We start from the raw sequence: 24,465 nt of genomic DNA on the forward strand, positions 1-24,465 counted from the left end.
GAGAAGTAGGCTGCAAGTGTTGGGCACACTGGATAAGTGGGGCTTGTTCAAGGATCAGCTACTGCGTGTTCTTGATAAGTATGTACCGGTCAGACAGGGAGGAAGGCGTCGAGCGAGGGAACCGTGGTTTACCAAGGAAGTGGAATCTCTTGTTAAGAGAAAGAAGGAGGCCGATGTGAAGATGAAGTGTGAAGTTTCGGTTGGGGCGATGGATAGTTACAAGGTAGCGAGGAAGGATCTAAAGAGAGAGCTAAGACGAGCAAGGAGGGGACATGAGAAGTATTTGGCAGGAAGGATCAAGGAAAACCCAAAAGCTTTCTATAGGTATGTCAGGAATAAGCCAATGACTAGGGAAAGAGTAGGACCAGTCAAGGACAGGGATGGGAAATTGTGTGTGGAGTCTGAAGAGATAGGCGAGATACTAAATGAATATTTTTCGTCAGTATTCACTCAGGAAAAAGATAATGTTGTGGAGGAGAATGCTGAGCCCCAGGCTAATAGAATAGATGGCATTGAGGTACGTAGGGAAGAGGTGTTGGCAATTCTGGACAGGCTGAAAATAGATAAGTCCCCGGGACCTGATGGGATTTATCCTAGGATTCTCTGGGAGGCTAGGGAAGAGATTGCTGGACCTTTGGCTTTGATTTTTATGTCATCATTGGCTACAGGAATAGTGCCAGAGGACTGGAGGACAGCAAATGTGGTCCCTTTGTTCAAAAAGGGGAGTAGAGACAACCCCGGCAACTATAGACCGGTGAGCCTCACGTCTGTAGTGGGTAAAGTCTTGGAGGGGATTATAAGAGACAAGATTTATAATCATCTAGATAGGAATAATATGATCAGGGATAGTCAGCATGGCTTTGTGAAGGGTAGGTCATGCCTCACAAACCTTATTGAGTTCTTTGAGAAGGTGACTGAACAGGTAGACGAGGGTAGAGCAGTTGATGTGGTGTATATGGATTTCAGCAAAGCGTTTGATAAGGTTCCCCACGGTAGGCTATTGCAAAAAATACGGAGGCTGGGGATTGAGGGTGATTTAGAGATGTGGATCAGAAATTGGCTAGCTGAAAGAAGACAGAGGGTGGTGGTTGATGGGAAATGTTCAGAATGGAGTACAGTCACAAGTGGAGTACCACAAGGATCTGTTCTGGGGCCGTTGCTGTTTGTCATTTTTATCAATGACCTAGAGGAAGGCGCAGAAGGGTGGGTGAGTAAATTTGCAGACGATACTAAAGTCGGTGGTGTTGTCGATAGTGTGGAAGGACGTAGCAGGTTACAGAGGGATATAGATAAGCTGCAGAGCTGGGCTGAGAGGTGGCAAATGGAGTTTAATGTAGAGAAGTGTGAGGTGATTCACTTTGGAAGGAATAACAGGAATGCGGAATATTTGGCTAATGGTAAAGTTCTTGAAAGTGTGGATGAGCAGAGGGATCTAGGTGTCCATGTACATAGATCCCTGAAAGTTGCCACCCATGTTGATAGGGTTGTGAAGAAGGCCTATGGAGTGTTGGCCTTTATTGGTAGAGGGATTGAGTTCCGGAGTCGGGAGGTCATGTTGCAGCTGTACAGAACTCTGGTACGGCCGCATTTGGAGTATTGCGTACAGTTCTGGTCACCGCATTATAGGAAGGACGTGGAGGCTTTGGAGCGGGTGCAGAGGAGATTTACCAGGATGTTGCCTGGTATGGAGGGAAAATCTTATGAGGAAAGGCTGATGGACTTGAGGTTGTTTTCGTTGGAGAGAAGGTGGTTAAGAGGAGACTTAATAGAGGCATACAAAATGATCAGGGGGTTGGATAGGGTGGACAGTGAGAGCCTTCTCCCGCGGATGGATATGGCTGGCACGAGGGGACATAACTTTAAACTGAGGGGTAATAGATATAGGACAGAGGTCAGAGGTAGGTTCTTTACGCAAAGAGTAGTGAGGCCGTGGAATGCCCTACCTGCTACAGTAGTGAACTCGCCAACATTGAGGGCATTTAAAAGTTTATTGGATAAACATATGGATGATAATGGCATAGTGTAGGTTAGATGGCTTTTGTTTCGGTGCAACATCGTGGGCCGAAGGGCCTGTACTGCGCTGTATTGTTCTATGTTCTATGTAAATGAGGAGATCAACCTGTCCACTCCCCTGAAAAATGCCTTGGGCAAAAAGATTGGCAGACATTGAAACAAAACCAGGAATCAAGGCATTACATTCTTCTTTATTGCCTGCACCCGACCCACCAAACAACAGAGGGAGATTGTCCCATCTCAGCAAATCAGCCTTCACCCTCCCCACCAAACTAGTGAAGTTAAAATTCCGAAGCCTGCCCAATCCCGGGCCACCTGCATCCCCAAATAAGACGTCACCAGGCGGAAGAGCAGACCCCCACCCCCACTCCCATTCCTGGAGGGGAGACCACAAAATACTCACTTTTCCCGAAATTCAATTTGTACCCTGAAAACGTTCCAAATCTCTGGAGCAACCCCATTATATTCCCCACCAAAGTGCTCGGCTTCGAAATATATAGCAATAAATCATCTGCATATAAGGACACCATGGGCAGGATTCTCCAATAATGGGTCTATGTCCCCACGCCCATGAAAAACGCACGCGAATCACTCTGGACTTACCTGGAGAAGGTCCAGAGTGATTCTCCTACCTGGAGGGGGCTAGCAGGGCCACGGACTAGTCGTCGCAGCTCTGGCTGCCGATATGGGGCTCTGCACTTTCGGTCGGGGGTCCGCACATGTGCATGGTGGCGGCCCGTGTCGGCCGCCCCGGGTGACATGGCAGACTCACACCGTGGACAGGCGCCAAGAAGATAGGACCCCCCAGATCGATAGCCTGGCCGTCCTGGAGGCCCCCCCCCCCCCCAGTGATTGATCCCCCCGCCCCTCAACAGGGCAGCCAGGGACTGAGTCCACAGCCACCATGCCGAGTGCCCACCAGGTGGAACAATGAGAGAACCACGCTGGTGGGAATTCGGCCAGCTGCACTTGGAGAATCGCCACGGACCTTCTTTCAATGGCCCCCGACTGGTGCCGCGTCAATCGCATACGCCCAATTGGTGGCGATTCTCTGGGGATCGATAATCTCGGGTTTGACGCCCATCCTCTGCCCCCACGCCGAGCGCGATTTCCGTGCGGAGGCTCGGAGAATCCCGCCCTTTGTGTTCCCCCCCCCACCCCCATTATCCACTTCCACATCCCTCAGTGCAATAGCTAAGGGCTCTACAGCTAATGCAAACAGAAGGCGGTATATGGGACATCCTTGCCTTGTACACCAATATAATGCGAAATACCCAGAATTCATGCTGTTGGTGCACATGCTCACCATCCGCTCCTTATATAGCAGCTGCACCCATGCCACAAAGTTCAGCCCAATCCCAAATTTCTCCAATACCAGCATCAAGCAACTCCACTCCACCCGATCAAATTCCTTCTCCGCATCTAACGCCACCACCACCTCCGTCTCTCTCCCCTCCACCGGAGTAAGCACCACGTTCAGCAACTTCCTCACATTCGAGGACATCTTTCTTCCTACAAGTGGAAACATCCTCTCCACGTCCATTCTGTTCAGGCCTCGCAATATCCTGTAAGTTTCAATAAGATCCCCCCTCATCCTTCTAAACTCCAACGAGTACAGACCAAGAGTCCTCAACCTTTCCTCATACGACAAGTGCTTAATTCCAGGGATCATTCTTGTGAACCTCCTCTGGACCCTTTCCAAGGCCAGCACATCCTTCCTTAGATACAGGGCCCCAAACTGCTCACAATACTCCAAATGGGGTCTGACCAGAGCCTTATACAGCCTCAGATGTACATCCCTGGTCTTGTATTCGAGCCCTCTTGGCATGAATGCTAACATTGCATTTGCCTTCTTAACTGCTGACTGAACCTGCACGTTAACCTTAAGAGAATCTTGAACAAGGACTCCCACATCCCTTTGTGCTTCTCATTTTCAAAGCTTTTCCCCATTTAGAAAATAGTCTATGCCTAAATTCCTCTTTCCAAAGTGCATAACCTCACACTATGTTCCAATTCCCCCTATTACCATCTCATGGGTATCCAGATCCGGGATGGCACCCAACGCTCTCATCACAAACCCCACATCATCCCAATTGGGGCCATATACGCTTGCCAGTGCCACCAACCTCCCCTCTAAAGCACCCGTCACTGTCATGTACCTGCCCCCTTGATCAGCCACAGCTGAGGGTGCATGTATGTGCCGGGCGGCCTGCATTCTGAAAGCCGGTCATGGCTGGCATTTTTAAAAGCTGTTTGTGGCTGTTGGGCACTTTTCAGGAATGTCATGACCGATCACTCTCAACACCCTTCCAACACTCGTCCGCGACCCACCCACGGGTCGTGACCCTGAGTTTGCAAATGACTGGCTTGGACTACTGAAGAGATGGTGCCAAATTGGATCAACTGTTATGGGCCAGGGTTTATAGAACCCCAAAGTGTATCATGGAGTTCACCTGACCCACAACTTTTAATAGATTGTGGTTATGGGGAGCACACGGTCCACTCTACAGGTGTGGTACAGCAGAAACAGAAAATTATTTATTAAAGCAAAACAATGTTTATTCTATGAACTCAAGGTAACCTTTTTAAAACATACAGTGAACATCTTAGCAACCATCAATTCAAATACAACCCCCAAAGAATACAACACTAAGTAATTCTTAAAGATTTCCTTTTAACATCCATAAGACTTAAAACACCTTTTACCCGAAGCACATTAGGTTTACACTCACGACTGAGAATATTTATAATTCTGAATTCACCAAATGATCAAGAGATATTCTTTTCATGGCAGAGAGAGCAACGGTACACCTGCTCTGTCTGGCTTCAGCTCCAACACTGAAAACGAAACTAAAACACACCCTGCAGCAAACAGCATAAAACAAAAGTAAAAAGCTGACAGACAGCCCAGCTCCACCCACACTCTGACATCACTGATAAACACCCATTTCCCAAAAATTCATTTCTAAGCACCCATTTCTTAAAGGTACTCTCACATGACAGTTTCCATTGCCCGATGAAAAATTTCAGATGGAGATATGATCCCGATAGCTAGTCTATTGAAGCAATATCTTGAAGGTGCAGAGCTTTCTGCTTTGATTGTCGAGTTTGAGTTGCCAAAGTCCTTTAGAGGCATCTAATTTTGAGAAAAGCTTGGCATTATCCATTTCTGGTGTGATCTCTTCTCTCTTGGGTATGGGATAGTGTTCCCTCATAATATTATTAGTTAGGTCTTTTGGATCTATGCAGATTCTTTGTTCTCCATTTGGTTTGCGTATGCATACTATCGAACTGACTCAGCCTGTCGATTTGGTGACCTTGGAGATTATGTCTAACTGTTTTTTCACACAGGAAAAAAAAAGACAGTGATGTCGAGGAGAATACTGAGATTCGGACTACTAGACTAGAAGGGCTTGAGGTTCATAAGGAGGAGGTGTTAGCAAGTCTGGAAAGTGTGAAAATAGATAAGTCACCTGGGCCAGATGGGATTTATCCTAGGATTCTCTGGGAAGCTAGGGAGGATATTACTGAGTCTTTGGCTTTGATCTTTAAGTCATCTTTGTCTACAGGAATAGTGCCAGAAGACTGGAGGATAGCAAATGTTGTCCCCTTGTTCAAGAAGGGGAGTAGAGACAACCCAGCTCCACCCACTCTCTGACATTGCTGCAGTAGTAAACATCCATTTCTTAAAGGTACTCTCACTACAGATATTTATACACACAACCATTAATAAACACCCATTTCTTAAAGGTACTCTCACATGACACCTGCCCCCAAGAAAAAAAAAACCATCAACTTCAAGATGGTTTCATTTTTCACCTTTTCACTATCCTTTAAGAAATGCACACAGTAAATATACTTTTGGTTTCAAAAAACAACACACGCAAACAGGTATAATAATATAGTCCATTTTTTCCCCGTTTTTCTTTCTCCAACTGAAATCCGTCTCGATTGACAGTCTCTTTGAACAAGAATGTCTCTGCACGATCCATCCATTGCTCTACGCCTCGGCATTTCTCTTTAAAGTCAGATACTTTAGTTCAATCTGATCACAGAGTCCCTTGCAATTCTCCAACACAGTAACATTGGTTATCACAGCTTTCAGGCCGTCAAATGCCTGTTGAAAGTCCACTGTCCATTGAACTTCTTGACGTTTCTTCAGCAAGTCCATCAGTGGAGCAACCACACTACAAAACTTTTGCACAAATGTTCAATCAAATCCACTCATGCCAAGAAATCGCATTATTTCTCTTTGTCTTGAGGGGATCGGAAACTCCTCAATAACTGTTGGTTTCACATCCCGTGTGACCATTCGACCCAGTCCAATTGTATGGCCAAGGAAAGTGACTTGGGCTTTTCCAAATTCACTTTTGGCTAGGTTTATCACCAAACTCGCCTTCTGAAGTCGATCAAATATCTCCATCAGATGTTTTAAATGTTCTTTCCATGTCTGGCTGAAAATTACCAGTTCGTCGATGTATACCGCACAATTGGGTAATCCTGAAATGACTTTGTTAATTAACCATTGAAATGTGGCTGGGGCGTTTTTCATGCCAAATGGCATAACTTTGAATTATTATATACCATCTGGAGTCACAAAAGCTGAAATATCCTTCGCCCTTTCAGCTGAAGGTACCTGCCAGTAACCTTTAAGTAAATCCAATTTGGAAATAAAAGCTGATTGTCCCACTTTCTCAATGTAATCCTCCAAACGTGGGATAGGATAAGAGTCCGTTCTTGTAACTGCATTAACCTTTCTATAGTCCACACCAACCATTCGGTACAGTCTGGTTTAGGTACCATCACTATGGGTGAGCTCCATTGGCTGCAACCCACTTCAATTGTGCCATTTTTAGGCATACTCTCATTCTCTTTGTTAACCTGTGCCAATTTTAAAGGGTTAAGTCTATACGGATGTTGTTTGATTGTAACAGCATTTCCCACATCTACATCATGTATAGCCATTTTAGTACTTCCCAATTTATCTCCACAAATTTGCCCACGTGATATCAATAACTCTTTCAGGTCAGTCCGTTGTTCCTCTGGAAGGGAACTCAGCAATTTATCCCAATTTTTAAGAACATCCTCATTTTCCAATTTACTTTGAGGTATGTCAAATTCACAGTCATCTGGATTTGGTTCGTCACTTTGAGTTAGAATCATTAAAACCTCCTCCTTTTTCTCTCCTTCCCTTTCAAAGTACCTTTTACGCATATTCACATGACACACTCGGTGAGTTTTTCTTCCATCTGGTGTTTTTACCACATAATTCACCTCACTTAATTTCTTTTCAATCTGATAAGGTCCGCAAAACCTTGCTTTTAAAGGTTCACCTACCACTGGTAACAATACTAAAACTTTATCTCCACTGGCAAAACTACAAACTTTGGATTTCTTGTCCGCGACCCGGTTCATCACATTTTGCGCAACTTTGAAATGTTGTCTAGCCAATTCACCTATTCTATTTAATCGTTCCCTAAAATTTGGCACGTAATCCAATAATGTAATTTCTGATTTCTTACTCACCAATTTTTCCTTAATCAATTTAAGTGGTCCTCTTACGTCATGACCAAAAATTAGTTCAGAAGGACTGCATTTGGTTGACTCATTAGGTGCATCCCTAATTGCAAACAGTACGAATGGAATTCCTTTATCCCAATCCTCTGGATAATCTTGACAATAAGCCCTCAAAATTGTTGTTAATGTCTGATGCCACCTTTCTAACGTTCCCTGCGATTCTGGATGGTACGCAGTTGATTTACATTGTTTTATTCCTAAGCTATCCATAACTTTTTTGAATAACCTTGAGGTAAAATTCGATCCTTGATCCGATTGTATTTCTGTGGGTAGTCCATATCTAGTAAAGAATTTAAGTAACTCCTCCACAATCTTTTTAGCTGTAATATTACAGACTGGAATGGCCTCTGGAAACCTAGTAGACACATCCATTATAGTCAAAAGATATTGATTCCCACTTTTCGTTTTAGGAAGCGGTTCTACGCAATCAATTAGCACCCTTGTAAAAGGTTCCTCAAATGCTGGAATGGGCATTAAGAGCGCTGGTTTTATCACTGCTTGAGGTTTCCCTATCACTTGACATGTGTGACATGACTGACAAAATTTAACTATATCTTTATGTAGTCCAGGCCAATAAAAATGTTTCTGGATTTTATCTTGAGATTTCCTTATTCCCAAATGACCTCCCACTGGTACCTCATGTGCAACTCGCAACACCTCCTTTCTATTCCCTACCGGCAATTCTACTTGATAAACTTCTGCCCACTTTTCATCCGCCTGCATACGTAAAGGTTTCCACTTTCTCATCAAGACACCACTTTTACGGTAATAACACTCTGGTATACACTCAGATTCCTCTTCCGTGTATGCTATCTGATACATCTGTTTAATTTCTACATCTTTCTGTTGTGACTCCGCCAATTTTCCTGAACTAAAAATACCCGCCTCATCCTCCACCTGTTCTTGTTCTTTTTCAACCATCTGATCAAAAATCGTTTCTGATAATTGTACTTCAACGTCACCTTCACTCTTTGATTTCTCCTCTTGTCTTAACCTGTGACTTTGCGACCTTGTCACTACACAATCCGGAAAAATCCCAGGATATTCGTCCTTCAACACTTCAGTTGTCTGATTTTCCACTGGCTTATCCACCACAGTAGGCATCACTCCCACCTGCGATCCAGCTACATCATTGCCCAAGATATACTGTATTCCTGGACAAGATAGTTTCTCTATTACTCCTACTACCACTTCACCACTCTTCACTGGACTTTCCAACCTTACCGTATATAATTGAACACTACTCCTCTCACCCTGAATTCCACATATTACCACCTTTTCTGGCAACATTCTTCCCAAACCATATAACTCCTCATCTCTTACCATTAAAGATTGACTAGCTCCCGTATCTCTTAAAATTGTGACTTCTTTACCTGCCCCTCCTGATACACATGAGTAAACTTTACCCACACAAGTAAATTATTTAAAGAGATCCAGCACCTTCTTATCAATCACCCCTTGATCAGGCTGTACAATCGTTTGCACCTCCTTACTTCACTTGGGATTTCCATTACCACTTTCACAAACCCCCCTGTCTTATCCTGTTTTACCACATCAGCCTTCCCACTGCTTTTCTTCAACCACCAACACTGACTTTACATGGCCTAGTTTATTACAGTGAAAACATTTGAAACTTTTCATGTCCCTTCCACCCTCCTGGATTTCTTTTCTAATCTGAGGTACACTCTCCTTATTATCTCTCATCAGATCACCTTTACTTTTACCACTTGAGTATTTCTCATGTCCCCAGTTTCTATCCCTCACAGGCTGAAACTAATGTCGGAAACCAAGCTTTGATTTATGAACTAATTCATAATCATCTGCCATTTCTGCTGCTAACCTCACAGTTTTAACCCTCTGCTCTTCCACGTGAGTTCTCACTACATCAGGAATTGAAGTTTTAAACTCCTCCAAAAGTATAATTTCTCGGAGAGCTTCATACGTTTGGTCTATTTTCAAATCCCCTTATCCACCTATCAAAATTACTCTGTTTGATCCTTTCAAACTCCATGTATGTTTGACCAAATTGTTTCCTTAAATTTCTAAACCTTTGTCTGTAGGCTTCAGGCACTAATTCATAAAAACTGAAGATGGATTTTTTCACCTCCTCATACGTCCCAGATACCTCCTCCGGTAGTGATGCAAACACTTCACTAGCCCTACCTATCAGCTTTGTTTGAATCAGAATACCCACATGTCCTGTGGCCATTTCATTTGTTTAGCTACTGATGTGTTGGGTAAGCTGGGTCTGCGAGGACTGCGTTTACTGTAGCAGAGAGAGAGACAGACTTCCAACACTTGCCGAAATGCAACTCTATTTTATTAAACTCTTAACTATTAAACATGCTTGAAATGTGGGTTGACACTATGCTGAGTTGACTGGAGACCTGAGGCTAACCTGACCAGACTATCTTACTACCACATGGTGGATGTTCTAGTTGTTGCTCACAGGCTCTGACTGTCTCAGAGGCTGCATCCCAAGAGCCCGGGAAAACTAGTGCCCCCTGGTTATATAATGGCCGTGTCCTGTCTGGTGATTGGCTGCTGTGTTCTGTATGTTCATTGGTCATCCTTTGTGTCACTCACTGTCTGTCTGGGCACCATCATATACTTGTGTGTATACTATGACAGCTACCTTCTCAAATGAAATGAAAAAGGCTTCTACCTCCTTCTCGTCAAACCTTGGCAATGCTTGGACATATTTAAATAGATTCCCACCGAGCCTTCGACTTTGACGCTCTTTCTCACTATCCTCATCACTATTATCCAACTGTACGTTTCCCTTTATGTCTGCCAATTTTAACTGACTGTCATGTTTCATGGCCATTTTCTGAAGTTCAAACACTCTCCCTTTATCTTTTTCCCTGATGTGTATTTGCCTTTCTCTTTCTTTTTGTTCTGCTAGGGCTATTCTTTCTTTTCTACTTTCTTCTCCCTCCTTTTCTTTTTCCTCTCTCTCTCTTTCTTTTTCCTCTCTATCTCTTTCTCATTCTTCTTCCTCTCTCTCTCTTTTGTATTCAAACCGCTTTAATTCTTTCACATGTTCCATTTGTTTAAGTTGTAACTGAATTTTTGCCATTTCCAATGAGTCAAACTGTATCTTTGGCAACTTTAAATGCTTAGCCACTGCCATAATTACCTCATCTTTTCGCATTTTGTCAGTTAATGTTAACTGCAATGTTTTTGCCAAATCTAACAGTCTGCTTTTAGTCTCTGTCCATAAGATACTGCGTGTGACCGTCTCCACCCCCAAAAACTTCAGAGCCTTGAAAGAGTCATTGGCCACAACACACTCCCTACTTAAACTAGAAAACCACACCTGAACAGCAACCACAATATGCTCACCCCTCACTGTCTTTAAGTTCACTCAGCCAATCCAATAGATAGACTTTTAACCCCCTCGAGCCCCCAATTTGTTATGGGCCAGGGATTAGAGAACCCCAAAGTGTAGCATGGAGTTCACCTGACCCACAATTTTTAATAGATTGTGGTATGGGCAGCACACGGCCCACTCTACAGGTGTGGTACAGCAGAAATCAAAAAGTATTTTTTAAAGCAAAACAATGTTTATTCTATGAACTCAAGTTAATCTTTTTAAAACATACAGCAAACATCTTAGCAACCATCAATTCAAATATAACCCCCAAAGAATACAACACTAAGCAATTCTTAAAGCTTTCCTTTTAACATCCATAAGACTTAAAACACCTTTTACCAGAAGCACATTGGATTTACATTCACTACTGAGAACATTTATAATTCTGAATTCACCAAATGATCAAGAGATAGTCTTTTCATGGCAGAGAGATCAACAGTACACCTGCTCTGTCTGGCTTCAGCTCCAACACCGAAAACAAAATTAAAACACACCCTGCAGCAAACACCCTAAAACGAATGTTAAAAGCTGACAGACAGTCCAGCTCCACCCACTCTCTGACATCACTGCAGTAGTAAACACCCATCTCTTAAAGGTACTCTCACTACAGATATTTATATACACACCCATTTATAAACACCCATTTCTTAAAGGTATTCTCACATGACACAACTAATATTGGGATGCACCAGATAAAAATTGGGTGATATGTCACTTTTAACCACTTAGATTTTATCCAATTGTTTCATATCCTCTGAAAGTACTGGAGTTCCATGAGTTGTGGCAGGTCTCCAACTATTTTGATTGACCCAAATAAACTAAATTAAACAAGCAGGGACAAATCCCTTAAAGGAATACTGCCTTAAACAGAAACAAAGAACAAAGGAAACTTAAAACATCAAACAAAAATGTGACGTTAAGGGTCAATAAATCACTTCAGATCCTGCGCCGCCAACTGGGCACAAAGGACTCGATGGTGCCCATTGACACCGTTGCTCCCTATCCAGGGACACCCAGCCGCAAATGTAGCTACGGAAGAGGGGCAGACAGTCGGATTTGACGATCCCTCAGTTGCCCGCTGCCTGGACCTGTTTATGGCAAGTTTGGCCAGGCCTAAGAACAGGTTCACGAGGAGGTCCTCCTCCTTCCCCTCTCCTTACAGGGTGTCCGTAGATCAGGGGCGTGGGGCTAAAGTGCAAACAAAACTGCATCAAAAGGTTTTTCAAAAAACTAAAAAAGGGTGCAGCCTAAGACAACTAACATATGTATGGTCCACAGACTCCACCAAGCCTCAAGAAAGGCAGGCATCTTGAATCAATGCAGTCGACAGTTGGATGTAACTGCTGCATGGACCAGGGCTTAGAAACTCCAATGTATATTATGAAATCCACCTGCCCTACAACCTTGATGTTGAATTTGGCTAGGATGCGCACAAAGTGTGATTCAACAGAGTTCCTAGACACTTTAATCAAAATAAGAACTTAGTTAACATATATTTGATTTGATTTGATTTATTATTGCCACGTGTTAGTATACAGTGAAAAGTGTTGTTTCTTGCATGCTGTAGCAACAATGCATACCGTACATAGGGAAGGAAGGAGAGACTGCAGAATATAATGTTACAGTTATAGCAAGGTGTAGAGAAAAGATCAACTTAATACGAGGTTGGTCCATTCAAAAGTCTGATGGTGATAGGGAAGAAACTGTTCTTGAGTCGGTTGGTTCATGACCTCAAACGTTGGTATCTTTTTCCTGACGGAAGAAAGTGGAAGAGAGTATGTCCGGGGTGCGTGGGGTCCTTAATTATGCTGGCTGCCTTTCCGAGGCAGCGGGAATTGTAGACAGAGTCGATGGATGGGAGGCTGGTTTGTGTGCTGGATTGAGCTCCAATCACAACCTTTTGTAGTTTCCTGCGGTTTGGGCAGAGCAGGCTCCATACCAAGCTGTGATACAACCAGGAAGAATGCTTTCTATGGTGCATCTGTAGAACTTGGTGAGAGTCGTAGGTGACATACCAAATTTCCTTAGTCTTCTGAGAAAGTAGAGTCGTTGTTGGGCTTTCTTTTTTTAAGAAAAAAAACATTTTATTGAGGTATTTTTGTTTTTATCACAACAACAAAATAAACAATGTACATGAATATATAAACATTGTGCAAAAGCCGTCTCCCTCCCTTACAGTTCCCATCTTTATTAACCTCCTACTCTAAGCTAAACTAACCCCCCCCCCTTCTGCTGACAATTAATTTTCCGCAAAGAAGTCGACGAGCGGTTACCACCTCCAGGCGAACCCTAACATTGATCCTCTCATGGCGAACTTAATCTCCAGACAGAGAAAGCTAGCCATGTCAGATAGCCAGGTCTCTGACTTCGGGGGCTTTGAGTCCCTGCAGGCTAATAGTATCCGTCATATCCGGAACCCCTCCTTCATACTTCCCGGGGCAAACCGGTGGTTATTACAGATTGGAGACCAAACCGATGCTCATTCTGCTCCCACATGACTCCTCCATTGCCCCCAGACTCTCAGGGCTGCCACCACCATGGGGCTGGTGGGGTACCGTGCCGGCGGGAACGGCAGAGGCGCAGTTACCAACGCCCCCAAACTGGTGCCCTTGCATGAAGCCACCTCCACACACTCCCATGCTGACCCACCCCCACCACCCACTTCCTGATCATGGCGATATTCGCCACCCAGTAATAGCTACTTAAATTTGGCAGCACCAGCCCGCCCTCCCCCCGACTCCGCTCAAGCATTATCTTACTTACTCACGGGGTCTTGCCCGCCCACACAAAGCCAGTGATCACTTTGTTGACCCGTTTAAAAAAGGACCACGGAATAAAGATGGGGAGACACTGAAATACAAACAGGAATCTCGGGAGGACCGTCACCTTCACCGTCTGCACCCTCCCAGCTAGTGACAACAGAAGCGCGTCCCATCTCCGCAAATCGTACTTCATTGGGTCTACTAGTTGGGCCAGATTCAATTTATGCAGCCGGTCCCATTCCCGTGCCACTTGGATACCTAGATACCTAAAGCTTCCCCCTACTAATCTAAATGGCAGCTCCCCCAATCGCCTCTCCTGTCCCCTCGCCTGGACCGCAAACATCTCACTTTTCCCCATATTTAGCTTATACCCCAAAAAACAGCCAAATTCCCCTAGAATCCTCATGATTTCTTCCATCCCCTCTATTGGGTCCGATGCATACAGAAGTAGGTCGTCTGCATAAAGCGAGACTCTGTGCTCCACCACCAACCCCCCCAGACCAGCCCCTTCCAGCCCCTTGAAGCTCCCAGAGCAATTGCCAGCGGCTCTATAGCTAGCGCGAACAACAGTGGGGAGAGGGGGCATCCCTGCCTCGTCCCCCGATGCAGTCTAAAGTAGTCCGATGTTGTCCTATTCATCCATACGTTCGCCACAGGAGCCTGATACAGCAACCTGACCCAATCAATAAAGCCCCGCCAAATCTGAACCGTCCCAGTACCTCCCACAGGTATTCCCATTCTACTCGATCAAAGGCCTTCTCTGCATCCATTGCGACCACTACCTCCACCTCTCTACCTTCCAGGGGCATCATGATCATATTTAATAGCCTTCTTATATTGGCCACCAACTGCCTACCCTTAACAAACCCCGTCTGGTCCTCCCCAATAACGTCCGGAACACAATCCTCAATCCTGGAGGACAAAACTTTGGCCAGCAGTTTGGCGTCCACATTCAACAAGGATATCAGCCTGCAGGAGCCACACAACTCCGGGTTCTTGTCTCGCTTCAGGATCAGCGAAATCGTGGCCTGTGACATCGCCAGGGGCAGCACTCCCCTCTCCTTTGCCTCATTGAACGTCCTCATCAACAACGGTCCCAATATCTCAGAGAACCTTTTATAGAACTCCACTGGGTACCCGTCTAGCCCCGGGGCTTTACCCGACTGCATGGCCTTCAGACCCTCCACTAGCTCTTCCAACCCAATCGTGGCCCCCAGCCCTTCCACCAGCTCCCCGCCCACCTTTGGGAAATTCAGCCCCCCTAAGAAGTGCCTCATCCCCTCCAGCCCCGTAGGGGGTTCCGACCCATGCAGCCTACTGTAAAAATCCTTAAACCCCTTATTCAGCCCCGCTGAATCTCCAACCAGGTTTCCATCTCCATCATTTACTTTCCCTATCTCCCTGGCTGCCTCCCTCTTTCTAAGCTGCTGTGCAAGCATTCTGCTGGCCTTCTCTCCATACTCATAGATCGCCACCCTCGCCTTTCTCAGCTGCACCACCGCCCTCCCTTTGCGGTTAGCAAGCCGAACTCCACCTGTAGCCTCCGCCATTCCCTTAAAAACCCTGCCTGTGGGGTCTCCGCATACCTCCTATCGATCTGGAGTGTATGGGAGTGTATGGAGTGTATGACACAGTGTATGGAATGGCTCAGTAAACCAAGGTTCACCACACTAAGAAAACAAAAAGGGACGGTCAATCGAGAATTAAAGGTGCTATATTTAAATGCGCACAGTGTACGGAACAAGGTAGATGAGCTTGTGGCCCAGATTGTGACTGGCAGGTATGATGTGGTAGGCATCACAGAGACGTGGTTGCAGGGGGTTCAGGACTGGCATTTAAACATCCAGGGAACTAAATAAGTACTTTGCGTCAGTCTTCACAGTAGAAGACATGAGTAATATCCCAACAATTCCGGAGAGTCAGGGGGCAGAGTTGAATATGGTAGCCATCACAAAGGAGAAAGTGTTAGAGAAATGAAGAGGTCTAAAAATTGATAAATCTCCGGGCCCAGATGGGCTACATCCTAGAGTTCTAAAGGAGATAGCTGAAGAAATAGTGGAGGCGTTAGTTATGATCTTTCAAAAGTCACTGGAGTCAGGGAAAGTCCCAGAGGATTGGAAAATCGCTGTTGTAACCCCCCTGTTCAAGAAGGGAACAAGGAAAAAGATGGAAAATTATAGGCCAATTAGCCTAACCTCGGTTGTTGGCAAGATTCTAGAATCCATTGTTAAGGATGAGATTTCTAAATTCTTGGAAGTGCAGGGTCAGATTAGGACAAGTCAGCATGGATTTAGTAAGGGGAGGTCGTGCCTGACAAACCTGTTAGAGATCTTTGAAGAGATAACAAATAGGTTAGACCAAGGAGAGCCAATGGATGTTACCTATCTTGACTTCCAAAAGACCTTTGATAAGGTGCCTCACAGGAGACTGCTGAGTAAAATAAGGGCCCATGGTATTCGAGGCAAGGTACGAACATGGATTGATGATTAACTGTCAGGCAGAAGGCAGAGAGTTGGGATAAAAGGTTCTTTTTCGGAATGGCAACCGGTGACGAGTGGTGTTCCGCAGGGTTCAGTGTTGGGGCCACAGCTGTTCTCTTTCTATATTAACGATCTAGATGACAGGACTGGGGGCATTCTGGCTAAGTTTGCCGATGATACAAAGATAGGTGGAGGGGCAGGTAGTATGGAGGAGGTGGGGAGGCTGCAGAAAGATTTAGACAGTTTAGGAGAGTGGTCCAAGAAATGGCTGATGAAATTCAACGTGGGCAAGTGCGAGGTCTTGCACTTTGGAAAAAAGAATAGAGGCATGGACTATTTTCTAAACGGTGACAAAATTCATAATGCTGAAGTGCAAAGGCACTTGGGAGTCCTAGTCCAGGATTCTCTAAAGGTAAACTTGCAGTTTGGGTCCGCAATTAAGAAAGCAAATGCAATGTTGTCATTTATCTCAAGAGTCTTGGAATATAAAAGCAGGGATGTACTTCTGAAGCTTTAAAGAGCACTAGTTAGGCCCCATTTAGAATACTGTGAGCAATTTTGGGCCCCACACCTCAGGATGGACATACTGGCACTGGAGCGGGTCCAGCGGAGATTCACACGGATGATCCCAGGAATGGTAGGCCTAACATACGATGAACGTCTGAGGATCCTGGGATTATATTCATTGGAGTTTAGGAGGTTGAGGGGAGATCTAATAGAAACTTACAAGATAATGAATGGCTTAGATAGGGTGGATGTAGGGAAGTTGTTTCCATTAGCAGGGGAGACTAGGACCCGGGGGCACAGCCTTAGAATAAAAGGGAGTCACTTTAGAACAGAGATGAGGAGAAATTTCTTCAGCCAGAGAGTGGTGGGGCTGTGGAATTCATTGCCACAGAGGGTGGTGGAGGTCGGGACGTTGAGAGTCTTTAAGACAGAAGTTGATAAATTCTTGATTTCTCGAGGAATTAAGGGCTATGGAGAGAGAGCGGGTAAATGGAGTTGAAATCAGCCATGATTGAATGGTGGAGTGGACTCGATGGGCCGAATGGCCTTACCTCCGCTCCTATGTCTTATGGTCTTATGTTTGATTTTCATACATCCAAATGGCATGGGGAGAATTTATGTGCACCCTTACTGACCAGGATCAGTATGTTTTAGGATGAGAGGGGTGTAAATTTCCCCACCCTCTGATTGTGGGACCAAATTCATTAATTCAGGCAGCAAGCTTTTGTGAGTTTGAAAATAATGAAGGTTGTTCAGTCTCACTCACTTATCCTGAAGATAACACAAAGTTTCACTCCTTCATTTCATTTGCACTCTCACCCACACTGAGATTAAATACAGTTGAAGATGTTATATTGTTGCAGATTGTAATTGACTCAGTCACGTTCGTAACTGACCTGTGGTGTCTTAGACCATTTCAATCTTTTAAGGTTGAGATGACAGTCTTGTAAAGTGAAGTAGGTTGTGAGGTTTCTTGCAGTCACATTTCTAGGAAGCTTGAGGTTGGAGCAGGTTGGGGTGTCCTTCTCACTTTTAAGGTCACCACTTTCAATGTATTGCAGTTAATTACCTTGGCTTCTTGGATGACTTGCAGCGCATGCAATGGCTTTATGGTGGAATGCCATAAGAAGCAAGCAGCTTCTAGCTGACAATAAAATCAGAAAGGAAACATGGCTGTCTTATTATCTGACCTTCATGATTTACGAACGCTGAACTAGTGTCCCTCCTGGACGCAGTGAAGGAGAGGCGATTGGCCTTGTACCCCTGCCCGGGAAGGAGGCTGCCAGCCACCGCCATTCGCCATGTCTGGGCGCAGGTGGCAGAGGTGTTCAGCACCACCAGAACACCGTCCAGACCGTACTTCAGCGCTGAGAAAAACTGCATAACCTCCTCAGGGCGGCCAGGGTGAGTAGCCAGCACTGTGCCCCTGGCACTAATCCCCATCCCACACACCCGTAATCTGGCCCCCTCTTCCCCCACCCAGAGGACGGCCGAACCCCAACCCTGCACCACATGCTGGCTCCCACACCGGCCGCCATGGCCAGGTGCCCTGCCCACTGAGGCCACTAGATACCCACCCCCTGGACTGTTTAACACTATTGTTTTTTGTTTCCCCCCCCCCACTGTCTCCAGGAGAAGGCTGCCTGTTACCGCCAGGAGCGGGAGAAAACTGGAGGGTGACTAATGGACCTGCGGCCCCTTGCCATGGCAGAGCAGCGGGTCCTGGACGTGGTCAATGGCCTGGAGGTCACCGGAGTGGAGATCAGCCAGGGGCAAGGAAATGAGGCCCCACTTAGTTGCGGCTCCCCGTGACATGTGTCAAGATGCCGCCGTCAACACCACCCCCACACCACACTCGCCTCACCCTCACCTCCCACCCTCACCCTCAGCATCACCCCCACACCACTCCCAACCTCACCCCCACACCACCCTCATGCCCCACCACCATCTTGCAGGACCATCTGGTGTTCCCCGCCACCAGCCAGTTCAACAGCTGGATCCCCGGGTACCGAACAGCGATGAGGAGAGCAGTACGGACGCAAGACACCCCGGAGCTGAAGTCCAAGGACGACATAGATTTCCTGTTACAGCTGTTTTCAACAACCACCACAATCCCAGAGACACTCACCTCTGTTGGGACACTATCTGGTGCGCACCATACAACTGATACGGTACATCAGGTAAAGGTAGGAGCTCCCAAGGGGGCGGACGGTCGGAAGGCAGGCCAACCCTTGGAACTAGCTGCCGCCCAGACTGGTTTCGGGCTTCTGGAATGGACAGTCCCAACAATTGTCGAGGTGCAATCGCAGAGCCAGAGACTACATGAGGGGTTGTCGGCGAGCATCTAGCTCCTGCAGGTGCAGGTGGAGGAGTCCAATCGTGTGCAGGATTTGGATTTGGATTTTGTTTATTGTCACGTGTACCGAGGTACAGTGAAAAGTATTTTTCTGTGAGGAGCTCAACAGATCATTAAGTACATGAAAATAAAAGAAAAGAAAAGAAAATACATAATAGGTCAACACAAGGTACACAATGTAACTACATAAACACTGGCACGGGTGAAGCATACAGGGGTATAGTGTTAATGAGGTCAGTCCATAAGAGGGTCGTTTAGGAGTCTGGTGGCAGTGGGGAAGAAGCTGTTTTTGAGTCTGTTCGTGCATGTTCTCAGCCTTCTGTATCTCCTGCCCGGTGGGAGAAGTTGGAAGAGTGAGTAAGCCGGGTGGGAGGGGTCTTTGATTATGCTGCCCACTTTCCCCAGGCAGCGGGAGGTGTAAATGGAGACAATGGATGGGAGGCAGGTTTGTGTGATGGACTGGGCTGGGTTCACGACTCTCTGAAGTTTCTTGTGGTCTTGGGCCAAGCATTTGCCATACCAGGCTGTGATGCAGCCTGATAGGATGCTTTCTATGGTGCATCTGTAAAAGTTGGTAACAGTTAAATTGGACATGCCGAATTTCCTTAGTTTCCTGAGGAAGTATAGGCGCTGTTGTGCTTTCTTGGTGGTAGCGTCGACGTGGGTGGACCAGGACAGATTTTTAGAGATGTGCACCCCTAGGAATTTGAAACTGCTAACCATCTCCACCTCAGCCCCGTTGATGCTGACAGGGGTGTGTACAGTACTTTGCTTCCTGAAGTCAATGATCAGCTCTTTAGTTTTGCTGGCATTGAGGGAGAGATTGTTGTCGCTGCACCACTCCACTAGGTTCTCTGTCACCCTCCTGTATTAGGACTCGTCGTTATTCGAGATCTGGCCCACTATGGTCGTATCGTCAGCAAAATTGTCGATGAAGTTGGAGTTGGAGTTGGTACCAATCATGCGTGCCACCCAGGTCAACACCGCACAGGTGGCGTCCACAGTGGAAGCATTGGGGGTGAGGGTTATGGCTATGGATCAGCATGTCGAAGGCCTGCGGCATTCTGTGCAGGCGCTGGCCGAGGCTCAGGACAGTGTTGCCGCCTCACAGGCAGCCATGTGCGAGAGCAACCTGGAAATTGCAGCGGCATTCCTGAGTGTGGCTGAATCACAGCGGGCCATGGCTCAGAACATTGGTGGCATTGCCCAGGCTCTGGCCGACGTGGGGCACATGCAGAGGGACATGGCACAGTCACTGGCTGATCAGACACAGAAGGGGATGGCACAGTCAATGGGTTATGCAGCGCAGTCCCAGACAGCGATGGTTCACTTCCTATGCTCCTTTGCTGCCAGCATGCAGACCCTGGCCCAGACCAGAGCGGGCCTCCAGGACTGGCAGTGCCAGGTGGTGGGGAGCTTCAGGGGATAGCGTCGCTTCCCCCCCCCCCCCCGCCCCCATCCCATGCAGTAGCCGGGGGGACATTGGGTACCTGAAGGAGGAGGAGGTGATGGGGCCCATGCCAGTGACTCCCACATGAGAGATGCCGAAACACGGCAGCACCTCAGTCTCCCCCCGCTCCTGTCCCTGCCGCATCTGGTGTGCAGTGGGCAGAGCAGGACAGCACCACGCCACCTGGGACACTTGAGCAGCAATCGGGCCCATCCAAGCCCGGTCCCCAGAAGACGGCCACCAACGGGGATCCAGGTCGCAGGGTGGGAATCGCTGCAGGCCACAGGGATCGCAGCAGAGATCCAATGGGAATGGCGAGCTCACATGCGGGGATCACCCAGGTTGACGGTGGAAAGTGCTACCGTGGGCAGGAGTCAGACATTGTCAAACGATACGGAGCACCAGAGATCACACCAGAGCGGGTTGTCATCACCCTCCATCCCATGGACCAGACACGGTGGTACTGCCAACCCAGAGCCCCCATCCCTGTTATGCGCAGGTATGTATCAAAGAAGGGGTTGCGGGTGAGGGGCTGGTGGTGGTGGGGGGGAATGCGGTATCCTTGCCCCTGGCCAGTTCCCCAGCACCCCCCCCTCAGTCGGTGAATCTGGAGACGATCAGAGCGTTGGCCCTGGCGCACACGTCATGTGGCCTCTTGTGACCGCCTGGGCCCATGTCCTACCCAACCTCGCCCTTCCCCACATCCTCCTCAACAGACGAGGCCTGGTGTTCATCCTCCTCCTCCAGCACATCGCCCCTCTGGGCACGATGTTGTGGAGGACTCAGCAGGCCGCCACGATGCGGGTGGCCCTCTCAGCGTCATACCGGAGCACCCCTCCACAGTGGTCCAAGCACCTGAACCGCATCTTCAGGAGGCCGAAGCACCGCTCTATCATGCTGCTGGTTACTGCATGGGAATTATTGTAGTGGGTCTCTGCGTCGGTCTGTGGCCTCCGTATAGGTATCATCAGCCTCGACTGCAGTGGATAACCCCTGTCACCCAGGAGCCAAACTCCCAGCCGGCGGGGCATTTCGAACATGTCCGGAACCATCGAGTGTGTCAAGATGAAGACGTTGTGCACACTGCCCGCGTATCGAGTACAGACGTGCACGATGCAAATCTTTTTTTTTTTTAAATAATATTTTATTGAAAATTTTTGGTCAACCAACACAGTACATTGTGCATCCTTTACACAACATTGTAACAATACAGATAATAATGACCTTTTTTTTAAATTTAAACAAAAACAACAACAAATAAATAAATATTAAATAACAAAAAATAAAAACTAGCCCTAATTGGCAACTGCCTTGTCTCAGGCCACCCCCCCCCCATCCCCCCCCATCCCTCCCCCCCCCCCCCCCCCCCCCCCCAAGTCCTGGGCCGCTGCTGCTGCCATCTTTGTTCTCCCCTATCTATCTTTCCGCAAGATATTCGACGAACGGTTGCCACCGCCTAGTAAACCCTTGAGCCGACCCCCTTAGGACGAACTTAATCCGCTCTAACTTTATGAACCCCGCCATATCATTTATCCAGGTCTCCACCCCCGGGGGCTTGGCTTCTTTCCACATTAGCAATATTCTGCGCCGGGCTACTAGGGACGCAAAGGCCAAAACATCGGCCTCTTTCGCCTCCTGCACTCCCGGCTCTTGTTCAACCCCAAATATAGCCAACCCCCAGCTTGGTTCGACCCGGACTCCTACTACTTTCGAAAGCACCTTTGTCACCCCCATCCAAAACCCCTGTAGTGCCGGGCATGACCAAAACATATGGGTATGATTCGCTGGGCTTCTCGAGCACCTCGCACACCTATCCTCCACCCCAAAAAATTTACTGAGCCGTGTTCCAGTCATATGTGCCCTGTGTAATACCTTAAACTGAATCAGGCTTAGCCTGGCGCACGAGGACGACGAGTTTACCCTGTTTAGGGCATCTGCCCACATCCCCTCCTCAATCTCCTCCCCTAGCTCTTCTTCCCATTTCCCTTTTAGTTCGTCCATCATAGTCTCCCCTTCGTCTCTCATTTCCCTATATATATCCGACACCTTACCGTCCCCCACCCATTTCTTTGAGATGACTCTGTCCTGCACCTCTTGTGTCGGGAGCTGCGGGAATTCCCTCACCTGCTGCCTCGCAAAAGCCCTCAATTGCATGTACCTGAATGCATTCCCTTGGGGCAACCCATATTTCTCGGTCAGCGCTCCCAGACTCGCAAACTTCCCATCCACAAATAGATCTTTCAATTGCGTTATACCTGCTCTTTGCCACATTCCATATCCCCCATCCATTCCCCCCGGGGCAAACCTATGGTTGTTTCTTATCGGGGACCCCCCCAGTGCTCCGGTCTTTCCCCTATGTCGTCTCCACTGTCCCCAAATCTTCAGTGTAGCTACCACCACCGGACTCGTGGTATAGTTCCTTGGTGAGAACGGCAATGGGGCTGTCACCATAGCCTGCAGGCTGGTCCCCCTACAGGACGCCCTCTCTAATCTCTTCCACGCCGCTCCTTCCTCCTCTCCCATCCACTTACTCACCATTGAAATATTAGCGGCCCAATAATACTCACTTAGGCTCGGTAGTGCCAGCCCCCCCCTATCCCTACTACGCTGTAAGAATCCCTTCCTCACTCTCGGAGTCTTCCCGGCCCAAACAAAACCCATGATACTCTTTTCTATCCTTTTGAAAAAAGCCTTCGTGATCACCACCGGGAGACACTGAAACACAAAGAGGAATCTCGGGAGGACCACCATCTTAACTGCCTGCACCCTCCCTGCCATTGACAATGCTACCATATCCCATCTCTTGAAATCTTCCTCCATCTGTTCCACCAACCGCGTCAAATTTAGCCTGTGCAATGTGCCCCAATTCTTAGCTATCTGGATCCCCAGGTAACGAAAGTCTCTTGTTACCTTCCTCAACGGTAGGTCTTCTATTTCTCTACTCTGCTCCCCTGGATGCACCACAAACAGCTCACTCTTTCCCATGTTCAATTTATACCCTGAAAAATCCCCAAACTCCCCAAGTATCCGCATTATTTCTGGCATCCCCTCCGCTGGATCCGCCACATATAGTAGCAGATCATCCGCATATAAAGATACCCGGTGTTCTTCTCCTCCCCTAAGTATTCCCCTCCATCCCTTGGAACCTCTCAGCGCTATCGCCAGGGGCTCAATCGCCAGTGCAAACAGTAATGGGGACAGAGGACATCCCTGCCTTGTCCCTCTATGGAGCCGAAAATATGCCGATCCCCGTCCATTCGTGACCACACTCGCCACTGGGGCCTTATACAACAGCTGCACCCATCTAACATACCCCTCTCCGAACCCAAATCTCCTCAACACCTCCCACAGATAATCCCACTCCACTCTATCAAATGCTTTCTCGGCATCCATCGCCACTACTATCTCCGTTTCACCCTCTGGTGGGGCCATCATCATTACCCCTAACAACCTCCGTATGTTCATGTTCAGCTGTCTCCCCTTCACAAACCCAGTTTGGTCCTCATGAACCACCCCCGGGACACATTCCTCTATTCTCATTGCCATTACCTTGGCCAAGACCTTGGCATCTACATTGAGGAGGGAGATTGGTCTGTAGGACCCGCATTGTAGCGGATCCTTTTCCTTCTTTATAAGAAGCGATATCGTTGCTTCTGACATAGTCGGGGGCAGTTGTCCCCTTTCCTTTGCCTCGTTGAAGGTCCTCGTCAGTAGCGGGGCGAGCAAGTCCAAATATTTTCTGTAAAATTCAACTGGGAATCCGTCCGGTCCCGGGGCCTTTCCCGTCTGCATGTTCCTAATTCCTTTCACCACTTCTTCTACCGTGATCTGTGCTCCCAATCCCATCCTTTCCTGCTCTTCCACCTTGGGAATTTCCAGCCGATCCAAAAACTCCATCATTCTCTCCCTCCCATCCGGGGGTTGAGCTTCATACAATTTTTTAT

This window comes from Scyliorhinus torazame, chromosome 1, assembly GCF_047496885.1.
Source record: "Scyliorhinus torazame isolate Kashiwa2021f chromosome 1, sScyTor2.1, whole genome shotgun sequence".
NCBI classification, from domain to species: Eukaryota; Metazoa; Chordata; class Chondrichthyes; order Carcharhiniformes; family Scyliorhinidae; genus Scyliorhinus; species Scyliorhinus torazame.